The 12956-nt window shown below is 42.4% G+C and overlaps 1 protein-coding gene across 20 annotated transcripts in view; it reads left to right on the top strand.

Annotated features, from left to right (window-relative positions):
- The window catches only part of DTNA (dystrobrevin alpha), a 437121-nt gene that overhangs the window by 312338 nt on the left and 111827 nt on the right, over positions 1-12956 (top strand). The gene's annotated exons all lie outside the window — the stretch shown is intronic.

Here is a 12956-nt window from a genome sequence, read left to right as displayed (position 1 = left end):
CCACTACAGCTTTCTGAATCCCAGTGAAACCATTATATCTGAGAAGTACACTCAGCAAATCAATGAGATGCACTGAAAACTGCAATACTTGCAGCCAGCATTGGTGAACAGAATGGGCCCAATTCTTCTCCATGACAATGCCCGACTGAGCATCGCACAACCAGCGCTTCAAAAGTTGAACTACTTGGGCAATGAAGTTTTGCCTCATCCACCATATTTACCTGACCTCTTGCCAACCAACTATCACTTCTTCAAGCATCTCAACAACTTTTTAACAGGGAAAATGCTTCCACAACCAACAGGAAGCAGAAAATGCTTTCCAAGATTTCACTGAATCCTGGAATAAACCAACTACAGGAATAAACCAACTAATTTCTCATTGGCAGAAATGTGTTTGTTATAATGGTTCCTATTTTGATTAATAAAGATGCATTTGAATGTAGTTATAATGATTTAAAATTTACAATCTGAAATTGCAATTACATTTGCACCAACCTAATATAATAAACCTATATCTAGCCTATTGGTCCCCTGAGCAAATTGCTGTTTTCTGAAGGAAAAAAAAAAAATATATATATATATATATATATATAACTTATACATTTGGTGATTAAAAGAAACCAAGTGTATCTATAGCTACTGAAATGGATTAAGTCTGTAGCTATTTTTATTCTTTCATGGTGCTGGACTAAGACTTCTGTTTTACCTCCTTTTCCATCAGGAATTGTGAAGTTCTGTTTGATCCCAGTGAGGAGTACATGATACAAGAGATGCTGAGTAGCTTCTCTTGGGGAAATACCAAGTGAAATCATATTACTGGGAACTCAATTTCTAACTTCCAAATACTAGCAGAAATTGAAATTCGCTCAGTCCTGTTCCACTCTTTACAATCCCTTGGACTGTAGCCCACCAAGCTCCTCTGTCAATTGGATTTCCTAGGCAAGAATACTGGAGTGGCTTGCCATTCCCTTCTCCAGAGGATCTTTCCAACCCAGGGATCAAACCTACATCTCCTGCATTGCAGGCAGATTCTTTACTGTCTGAGCCACCAAAGTAGCCCAAATATTAGCCGAGTGCCCTGATAAACAAGTCACTGTCCCATAATATCTGCCAAGACTTGTCATCAAGATGCAATCATGAGGACCCCAGGCCTGCTGCAAAGCTGAGAACAGTGACACCAGCCCTCAATTTTTGGCTTCCCAGGTGGTGATAGTGGTGAAGGACCTGCCTGCTAATGCAGGAAATATAAGAGACATGGGTTCAATCTCTTGGTTGGGAAGATCCCCTGGAGGAGGGCATGGCGACCCACTCCAGTATTGCCTGAAGAATCCCATGACAGAGGAGCCTGGCAGGCTACAGTCCACAGGGTCACAAAGAGTAAAAAATGACTGAAGGGACTTAGCACGCCCTCAATTAACTTAGTTTCTCAGAAAAATAATGAACTTCAGTGTAAGGTTAAGTACAGTTCATTTCAAATTCAACACTGATGAATAAGATAGTGATGTTATATCGTGGAGAAGATTACCTTGAGGAAACTTTGCATGACGGAACAGAATCTACTTAGAAAGTGGTCATAATCATCATTTTGTTCTCATTTATTATTCCGGGAGGGTCCAATCAGTGATGGGTAGGGACTTGACTAGACTTGCTTTAGCATGTATTTCCCCAGGAAGCAGACGCCACAGTAAGACTCTCGTGGAAGCAGTTGGTTTGGAGAGTGAACCCAAAGAAGGAGGAAGGAAAGCGGATAGACAGTGCAGCACTGCTGAGGAACGCTGTGAAATGTCCGAACTATCCACCCGGGGTGAAAAGGAGGAGGCACCAATCCAGCTACTCTGTCCTGTATTGGCCAAGGGTGGCCCACGGGCCGGAGTTAATGCCCTCGAGCGTCTGGGTGGCCCTGTGCGCATGTCAGGTGGGGTCTGCTATTTGTGCTAGAACTTAGCTGCTGCTGCTAAGTTGCTTCAGTCTTCTCCGACTCTGTGCGACCCCATAGACAGCAACCCACCAGGCTCCCCTGTCCCTGGAATTCTCCAGGCAAGAACACTGGAGTGGGTTGCCATTTCCTTTTCCAGTGCATGAAAATGAAAAGTGAAAGCGAAGTCACTCGGTCGCGTCCGACTCTTCGAGACCCCATGGACTGTAGCCTACCAGGCTCCTCTGTCCATGGGATTTTCCAGGCAAGAGTACTGGAATGGGTTGCCATTGCCTTCTCCGGGAACTTCAGAGCCTAAGGCAAAGTGCTGTCTGGTTGCAGCTGCACCAAGCTGGTCAAAGTCTGTGTCGTGATGGTCACTCCTGCAAGGGCTGGAGAAAAAGAAATGGAGCCAATATTTTGAAAAGACACAAAAAAGTAGTGTAAAACATCACTGCTGTGTACCTTGACTCTCTGCTTTACAGATTTTCTCATCGGTATTTTCCATTGATTTTTAAAGATTTTTCTTTTTTAACAAAAGATAACTTCTCATTTCTTGACCTAACTCAGGACACCTATAAGTAATCTGTACTGCTGATGAGCTATCCAGAGCTCTCCTCACCCTACGTGAGGAGCTCTCCTAACCCATCTTCCAAATAACTGGTCATGCACTAGGCCACTGGGTTAGAGCTGTTTTCTAAATGGGTATGTGTGAGTGTGGGTGTGTCACTCAGTTGTGTCTGACTCTATGCGATCCCATGGATTGTCTCCTCTATCCATGGAATTCTCCAGGCAAGAATACTGGAAAGGGTTGCCTTTTCCTTCTCCAGTTCTAAATGGTTGATGAAGTTCATTTTCTGCCTTCCACTCCATTACTGACTCTCATCTTACAAAGACAATTAATTATATATTTAGACAGGACAGAGTACAAAAAAAAAAGAAAAAAAAGCAGTGGTCCCCAACTAATTTCTGCTTCCGCAGTCCTCCACATCTCTGTCTGCTTTGTCTATTAGCCTTCATCTTAGCGGAATAAGCAGGTGATGCAGGATCGCTGAGAGCAACAGCCAGCAGGGAAAAGTAGAAGACGGTTCCTCAGGCTTGCCAACCCATGGATGCTCTTTGGAAATGCGGCTTCTGGTATCTAGTATTCTTGGCCACCTGCTCAAGTCATAGAATATAAGGAGTAATAAAGGTACTGTGAAAACCACGCTTAAGGAATCTCACTGAGCTTTCTTCGAATATTGAAATAAAGGGAGACCTTCTCAGGATTATATGTAGCATCTGGCAAACAGGAGGTGTTCTACCCTATTCCACTCACCAGGCATCATCAACCAGGCTTTAACAAGGTATTGTGCAAATTGTTGTTGTTCAGTCTCTCAGTCGTGTCCGACTCTGTGACCTCATGGACTGCAGCACGCCAGTCTTCTCTGTCCTTTACCGTCTCCCAGAGCTGGCTCAAATCCATGTCCATCAAGTCGGTGATGCCATCCAACCATCTCATCCTCTGCTATCCCAGCATCAAGGTCTTTTCTAATGAGTCAGCTCTTCGCATCAGGTGGCCAAAGTATTGGAGCTTCAGCTTCAGCATCAGTCCTTCCAGTGGATATTCAAGGTTGATTTCCTTCAGGATTGACTGGTTTGATCTCCTTACAAAGATAACCAAGAAATAGTTGTCCATGTTGTCCATTTGCTTATAGTTTAGTGCTGTGATTCTTCAGCTTTTCTCTCTGTGTATAGATTGACTGGTTTGATCTCCTTGCAGTCCAAGGGACTCTCAAGAGTCTTCTCCGATACCACAGTTCAAAAGCAGCAGTTCTTCAGCACTCAGCTTTCTTTGTGGTCCACCTCTCACATCCATACATAACTACTGGAAACCATAGCTTTGACTAGTCGGACCTTTCTCAGCAAAGTAATATCTCTGCTTATTAAATATGGGCTTCCCGGGTGCCTCAGTAGTAAAGAATCCACCTCCAAGCAAGAGATATGGGTTCAATCCCTGGGTCAGGAAGATCCTCTGGAGAAGGAAACAGCAACCCACTCCAGTATTCTTGCCTGGAAAATCCCATGGATAGAAGAGTCCAGTGGGCTACATTCCATGGAAATCACAAAAGAGTCAGACATGACTTAGTGACTAAATGATAACAACAGTCTTTGGGAGAATCTGGTGAAACCCAAGAACCTTTTCCTCCCATGACCCTAACCATAAAATTTATTTCATCATTTCTGAGTCTCTCCTCTCCCCCAAAGTCCAATCAAGGGCTTATCTAAAAAGTGTCAGGAATAACTGTCCATTAATGACTGCAGAGTGTCATAAATGTTCTAATAGACTGTGAATGTGTCTGGGAGCAAAAAGGGAAAGAGTAATTCCACCTGAAGGTATCAGGAGTGGTTTCCTCAGGGCACATAAGTGCATGACATCTTGAAAGACAGCAGACTGAAGACTATGCCCGATGAAGGGAGATGGCTGAGTAAAGGGTCATACGAGGGAGCCAGGGGCACATTCCAGAACTGCGGGGCATTCCATATGGCTGAAGCGCAGGACTCTTGGGAGAAGCTAGAGACTAGTGGGAGCTGAGGACAAAGATGACAAGACTCAAGTCCGAACTTTGCTTTTCACGCTTCGAAGCTTGAGTTTCCCCACTAGACAACAGAGGATGGCATGAGCAGAACTGAGCCTTAAGACATTTCTCAGGACAGACGGAAAAGGGCAGAGACTGGGGTGAGACAAGTGAGAAGGCATGCTGTAATAATCTATGTAGAAGGCAATAAAAGCCCAAAATAAGCAGTAGAATGAAGAAGCCTATGCAGAGTTATCTAGTGAAATCTAAAATGACTACCCAGAGCGGAGAGGAGATACTAGGTTCTCTCACTTCTAAGATGATTAAATATATTCTGAACAAAGTTAATGCTTGCAGTGAGAAATTAGTTATTGTTCAGATCTTTCTTTTCATTTACATCCTCATTATTTTTACAATCCTTGGTACAATACTTTGAAAAATAATGGGCTTAATAAATGCCTGTTCGATTGAACTTAGTTAAATTTAATTTATAGTATGACATCTATTAAGCCAATGATTATTATACCTCATTTTGAATAATGCTGCAAGTCTACAAACACAATTTAAGGAAAACTGAATACTTTTTCCTAATAGGCAATTGATTTTATACCAAAAATATATTGTGGGCCTTTCCCTGATGCTGTGTTATATCATCCACCTTAACCAGGAAATTAAAGTGAAACTAAAATGTTATGTTTGTAAGAAATGATGGTTCTCCCCAAGGATCCTTAATGAAGAGAACCATCTTGGTGATAAAAGCATGTGTTGGGAGCCAGGAAGGGGTTGAGTTTGGAAGCATAAAATATTTGGTGAGCTACTCAGGTATTGTTTAGATTCATATTTTAGAAAGGTATATACCTCATGGCTCACTAATGGAGATCAAGTCTGAAAATTGTCTTTTATTAACATTTTCTTTCTGAACTCAGTGTCTGACTAATGTGAGTGATGGCTAATATATTCAATGTAATCACATCAAAACACATTTGTTGACCTTGGCAAAGCATACCACTTAGCTGAGTTCCTCCCTAACAACTTTTTAAACACTGTCTGTCATGATCAAAGACCTAAATAAAGGCATACAAATAAATTATTTATTTGAAAAATGTTAACTGGCTAATTTGCACGTGGCTTTCTCCACCTCAGTGTTCCTGGGATTCCCATGATACTTTAACATGAATTCATCTGACTCAAATAAGCATCAGTTTTCTCTTCTTTCTATCTCTCATCTAACTCCATCCTTTAACTCTTTCTCCAAGGCAGTGGTTCTCAAGCTTCCTTGTCCTTCAAAATAACCTTCAGTTCAGTTCAGTTCAGTCACTCAGTTATGTCCGACTCTTTGCAACCCCATGAATCGCAGCACGCCAGGCCTCCCTGTCCATCACCAACTCCCGGAGTTCACTCAGATTCACGTCCATCGAGTCAGTGATGCCATCCATCCCTCTCATCCTCTGTCGTCCCCTTCTCCTCCTGCCCCCATCCCTCCCAGCATCAGATTCTTTTCCAATGAGTCAACTCTTCGCATGAGGTGGCCAAAGTACTGGAGTTTCAGCTTTAGTATCATTCCTTCCAAAGAAATCCCAGGGCTGATCTCCTTCAGAATGGACTGGTTGGATCTCCTTGCTGCTGCTGCTGCTGCTAAGTCGCTTCAGTCGTGTCCGACTCTGTGCAACCCCATGGACAGCAGTCCACCAGGCTCCACCATCCCTCGGATTCTCCAGGCAAGAACACTGGAGTGGGTTGCCATTTCCTCCTCCAATGCATGAAAGTGAAAAGTGAAAGTGAAGTCGCTCAGTCGTGTCCGACTCTTCGCAACCCCATGGACTGCAGCCCACCAGGCTCCTCCGTCCATGGGATTTTCCAGGCAAGAGTACTGGAGTGGGATCTCCTTAGGAGCTGCTTAAACATGGGTGTGGGTGCCCTGGCCATGCTCCAGGCCTGTGGAATCAGAGAACACACTTGAGACCCACTCACTGGGTCTCAAGATCACCTCTGGTTTTCGCTGCTGGACTGGTTGGCTATAGCTAGGGATCTGAATTAGCTGACGTGGTAGTTGGAAAATGAAACTCAGCGTTAAACTTTGCAGGATACATTCTCAGTCTCTCCATTTACTAACTAAAAATTAGAGAAGTCTTATACACTGGGCAAGAGAAAAGGTTACAAAGGAATAGACCCTGCTTTCCAGTAAACCCCAGCACAAACTCCGCTGACCCAATCAGGTCAAAACAAGATCCAGTTACACCATTTCACTCAGTGCTCTCTGCCACTGGTCCCTTGCTGGTTTTCTTCCTGGGGTATGCCCCCTCCCCTCAACCTCATCTCCATGTATTCATATACTGCTGTGATTTAGGAACCAGCTTGAGCCCTGCTTCCTCCCCCTCTAAAACCTTTCCAAAGTCTCCAGCCCACAGTAGCATCCCAGTACATTGAGTTCTAGGAGTGTTTTTTTTTAAAATCTGCTCTATGAATATAGACTTTTGATAACATAGTGTCTCTTATAGAGCTTCAGTTAGGCCTTCTGAATGTGTCTCTCCCATGGGAATTACAAGCTCTTTTATGGCCAGTCTCCTTGTGTTAAATCACCAGTCACATTAAACATGTGATGTGTTGTAGAATCTTTAAAGTTTCCAGGTGGGTCTAACTTCTTTCAAAAATACTGTTGTTGTGTTTCAGTCACTAAGTCATGTCTGACTCTTTGTGACTCCATGGACAGTAGCATGCCAGCCTCCTCTGTCCTCCACTACCTCTTGGACTTTGCTCAAACTCATGTCCGTTGAGCCAGTGATGCCATCCAAACATCTCATCCTCTGTCACCCTCTTCTCTTTTTGCCTTCAATATTTCACAGCACCAGGGTCTTCTCCAGTCAGGTGGCTGTTCGCATCAGGTGGCCAAAGTACTGGAGTTTCAGCTTCAGCAACAGTCCTTGCAATGAGTATTCAGGGTTGTTTTCCTTTAGGATTGACTGGTTTGATCTCCTTACAGTCCAATGAACTCTCGAGTCTTCTCTATGGATTCTCATTTCTTGCTTCGTTTTCCAACTCCGTTTGTATAAGCATATGGCAGTCTTTCTCCATATGTCAATGCCTGCACATACAATAGATGTGTGGTAAATAGTGATACATTGATATTTTTTCTCATGAGCTGATGCTCTCTTAATTTCAGTGTAAATATTTGATCTGAAAGTGAACTAAATTAGTCATCACTGTGATACAGTCTCCCATGGGATTTTATAACATCATATCAGTTAAGAGGAAAACACACATGCAATTATAGGGGGAAAATGTTTGTATTAAGGGACAAATAACTTTATAACTGACAGAGTGGAGCAAAGAATTGAAAGAATTTGGGGAGGATTTTTATAATTCCATCTGAATGTGACTGTAAATTTTAATACCTCTTTTCTCTCAAAAATAAGATTAATGCATATATATATATACATATATATAGTGCTTTACATTTTTTACTGTTTTCCATCTTTGTTATTCTCAGGACTCACAAGGTAAGAAAGGTGAATATTATTATTCTTATTGTACAAATGAAGAAAGACATGAGTCCAAATCTACTAGGTCCATTTTTTTTCATTATAAGAAAAAAATAGATTGTTGTTGTATACTTAATGCACTTGTTTGTTACGTATCTCTATTCTTCACTACCTACAAGTTCTATATGATCAAGGACTTGCCTGTCTTGTTCACGCTAATTCTAGAACCCAGAACAGAGCTGCCACATAATAAGGGCTGAATAAATAATTAATGTATGAAGGAAGTTTTATTCTCTGGAGTAGAAGGCTAAGGAAGAAGGCTCATCAGTGGCTTGGGGCCCTGAGTTTGAAGAGGACCCTGAAGTCATTCCTGGCACTTGCAAGGGGATATGTTTCTTTCCTCACCTCCTCACACCCCACCCCTCTGGCAGCCTGACTCACACATGAAACTCCTTAAAAGCATTTTTACTTAAAGTCTACTTGGCATTTAAAACCCTGAATGCAACGTGCCGTTTCAGAGCTAGAGAGAGAAAAGACGACGCAAACTCAGGTGTGCGCGTGTTTCCATGCTAAGGGAATCAGAATTTATTGGACAACTTAAAGAATGAGTCTGCATAATTAGCTTTTCTATGAGCATATTCTCAGGATCTGCTATATGAATGAACACAATTTGGCACTCCAAACCTACAATATAAACTAGGCAGAAGCACCACCTGAACTTGGTGCTCATACTTGGGAGAGTGTGATTACAAGGGGAAATTCATGCTGGGAATTTTCCTGAAGGTCAGGAAATTTAGGTCCAGGGAGGGGAGAGTTGGATGAATTTTCAGCAGTAACAACTGATCTCTTTTGCAGTGGGACTGTATGAGTAAATTAACAGCAGAACTCTCCCTGTTTCAACTGCATGTCTCAGAGGTGGGAAAACAAGTCATAACAAACCCTCAGATAACAGTCACCGTCACTTTAAGTATCAGTGCAAGGGTGCTTGGGGGCTGAGAGAGCATGTGTATTGCTGTGCACACATATACACATATGCTGTCTATACACTAGAGGATATATATATATTCCCAATGGCATATCGACAGATTACATTCAATTCCCAGCCTGCAATTTCCTTTTCCCCTAATTAAGAAAGCACAGCATAATGCAATGAGTGACCTTCTTGTAGATATAAATCTCTAACCTTTCTAAAACAGTGCATGAACTTAAAGGAAAACACACAATATAAAAGCTGTGAGTGTAAATTTTATTCAGGGTCTTAACTGAGGACTATAGTCCAGGACACAGGTCTGAGGAATTGCTCCAAATACATAGTATGGATATGTATTATATATCCACATATCCATATATTAAATATATTGTTGTTATTTAGTCACTCAGTCGTGTCTGACTCTTTTGCGACTCCATGGACTATAGCCCACTAGGCTCCTCTCTCCATGGGATTTTCTGGGCGAGACTACTGGAGTGGTTTTCCAGTTCCTCCTCCAGGGGTTCTTCCCATCGAAGGATCAAGCCCTAGTCTCCTAGTCTCTTGGACTGCAGGTGAATTCTTTACTGCTGAGCCACTGGGGAAACCCATATGAATATATAGTAATTCATATATTGTGTATTACATATTATTCATATGTATGTGAATTTTTTGCTGGAAAATACATGATGTCAAGCATACATCTGGGTAAAAGATTACTGTTAGTCACATAAAACAGATATCTCAGGTTAATAATTTTAGTGTGTTTCTGTGGATGGGAAGGTGCAAGAATCTTGGGTCATTGAAATTCTTCCTGAGATATGCATCTTAACTATCTAGGTGCCCACTTATCCAAAACACAGAATGCCTAATCTTGTATTTGATGCTGCAGGGCGTATTGTCAGTGGCTGATTCCAGTGGGTTGCGACTTAATCCTCGTAAAACTGGATGATGAGTAGCAGACGGTCTTTGTTCTCTTTTTGTTCACAGACATAATTATAGAAATCATTCTTAGACTGCATGAACTAATTGATAGTTTCCAGCTTCTTGTAACGTACCTCACACCTATTAGAACTTAGGAGGCTCTCTTGATGCCAAAGGACTGAGAGGTAGAGACCGAGAGCCAACTTCTCCTCCTTTAACATGAATACAAACTGCTTGGGGAGGTTGTTACAATGCAGATTCTGATTTTCCAGTCCTGAGATGGGGACCTGAGGGTCTGCATTTCTAACAAGCCTAGTGTCTTGCAACTCCTGGGTCTGCATCACCCAGGAGCTATTTTACAGATTTGTAGGTGAGTCCAGTGTGCAGGCCCCGTCAGAACCACCACTCCAAACTAACCGAGGTGAAGTCACTAGGAAATGATGGTTATCGGCCCTCCCCTGCTGCAAGGCCTTTGAGAGCCTTCTAAAGGTTTATCAGTCAGTGATCGTCAGAATCACCCAGAGAGCTTTGTCAAAACCTTTTCCCATCCTCCTTAGTTTTGGAATCAGTAAGTGGTAGAATCTGGGCTTGGGAATTTTGAGATTTCATGAGCTGTCTCTTGATTTTCCTATCCTTGATATACCCTCTCATATTTTACCCTATTTATATGATTCTCTATATGTTAATCAAGTTTATGACATTGGCTATTTCTGTCTAGACCCAGGTTCAATCCCTAAGTTGAGAAGATTTACTGGAGAAGGAAATGGCAACCCACTCTAGTATTCTTGCCTGGAGAATTTCATGGACAGAGGAGCCTGGGGGCGGGGGGGGCGGGGGGGGCGGCGGCTACAGTCCATGGGGTCACAAAGAGTTGGACACGACTCAGCAACTAAACAGCAAAATTGAAACTTTGTCTATTTCCATTTATTTATAAAGACAAACTGTGAGGATTTAATATAAATGTATGAAATTAACATATTATTTTTAAGATTCTGTGAAGTACTAAATACTACTTTTAAGAATACATTTTGTTTATTCTTGACATGGTTAATGTTAAATAAATAATTTCACTATGCAAACTGATGCCTCATCTAGTATGTTAGCATAAACTGTATGCAGTTATATAGATGAGGAAACCCCACTTCTAATTACTTGTGTAATAGCAGGTGTCTTATGATGGACAGTTGAAGCTTGATGGGTATTTAATAAAGTGTGCACAGTGCCATCTAGTGTCGTACAGTCATCACTGCATGACTTAAATAAATTCCTCATTTTCTAAAATGATTTGATAGCTCAACCATAAGTAGCATATTTATACAACTGCAGACGTTTAAAGGGGCTTCCCAGGTGGCTCAGTGGTAAAGAATCTGCCTGCCAATGCAGGAGGTGCTGGAGACACAGGTTTGATCCCTGGGTCGGGAAGATCCCCTGGAGGAGGGCATGGCAACTGACTCCAGTATTGTTGCCTGGGAAATCCCATGGACAGAGGAGTCTGAAGGGCTACAGTCCATGAAGTCAAAGAGAGTCAAACATGACTGAGCCACTGAGCAGGGGCACAAGAAGACCTTTGAAACAGAGCTTGTTACTAACTTCCTGCTGCTGCTGCTGCTGCTGCTGCTGCTGCTAAATCACTTCAGTCGTGTCCGACTCTGCGTGACCCCATAGACGGCCGCCCACCAGGCTCCGCCGTCCCTGGGATTCTCCAGGCAAGAACACTGGAGTGGGTTGCCATTTCCTTCTCCAATGCATGAAAGTGAAAACTGAAAGTGAAGCCACTCAGTCGTGTCTGACCCTCAGCGACCCCATGGACTGCAGCCTTCCAGGCTCCTCTGTCCATAGGATTTTCCGGGTAAGAGTACTGGAGTGCCATTGCCTTCTCCATACTAACTTCCTAATGACTGTCAACTTAGCACATTTCTTTCTTTTTTTAATTTAAATTTTTTTATTTTAATTGGAGGCTAATTACCTTACAATATTGTATTGGTTTTGCCATACATCAACATGAATCAGCCACAGGTGTACACGTGTTCCCCATCCTGAATCCCCCTCCCACCTCCCTCCCCGTACCATCTCTCTGGGTCATCCCAGTGCAACAGCCCCGAGCATCCTGTATCCTGCATCAAACCTGGACTGGCAATTCGTTTCTTAATGTTCTTATTTAATTAAGCAAAAGGCTTGTGATACTTATCTTTTTTCAATAATAATTAACAGATATTGAATGCTTATTATTCACTAAGCACTATGTGAACTGCTTTACATGGGTTATCTTCTTTGTTTCCCACAATGACCCACATTTTACAGATGAGGAAACTGAGGCTTAAGGACATTAAGTGACTTGCTCAAGGTATGATAGATAGCTGGTATAAAAGTCTGACAGAAACCCAGCCAACTGCCCAAGGACCTGTACCACTCTGCGCTGTGATCCGAACCTCTTAAAGTAGTTACCGATAAAATAAAGTTTCCAAAAAACCTGTAGGAAGAAGGCCTTTATGTATGAAAGAGACCTCACAAGGTCTCTAATTATCGTGAAATCAACTCAAACTCCACTAACTCAGAATATATGACAGCCAGACTGAAAAGCTGCCTGCTTTTGTGGCCGAGACGTGTGGTTTGTGCTTCTTTTATGTCACCTGCTCGGTGGTGGTGGTTTAGTTGCTAAGTCGTGTCTGACTCTTGCAACCTCATGGACAGTAGGTCCCTAGGCTCCTCTGTCCATGGACTTCTCCAGGCAAGAATACTGGAGTGGGTTGCCATTTCCTTCTCTAGGGGATCTTTCTGACCCAGAGATCAAACCCATGTCTCCCGCATCATAGGCAGATTCTTTTCTGCTGAGCCACCAGGGAAGCCATCACCTACAGAATGTATGCCAAAAATTATCTGTTAATTAGTTTACTGAATTTAGAGTACTGGGCTGAAACTTAGGTTTGGATTCATAGGAAATTTTCTAAATTAATAATAGGATATTACAGCTGCAGATCAGAAGCTGTTTAACACTAATAGCTATCATTTCTTTAGTATCTATTATGTGCCAAGCCCTGTGGTCAGCCCTTTGTATACCTTTTCTCTTTTATCCTCACCACAACTCCCTCTGAGTGGTATTAGTTTCCTCATTT

Source organism: Capra hircus, chromosome 24, assembly GCF_001704415.2.
Source record: "Capra hircus breed San Clemente chromosome 24, ASM170441v1, whole genome shotgun sequence".
In the NCBI taxonomy this organism is placed as follows: Eukaryota; Metazoa; Chordata; class Mammalia; order Artiodactyla; family Bovidae; genus Capra; species Capra hircus.
Note: the sequence above shows the minus strand (reverse complement) of the source record. Positions and strands in the feature narration are given on the sequence as shown.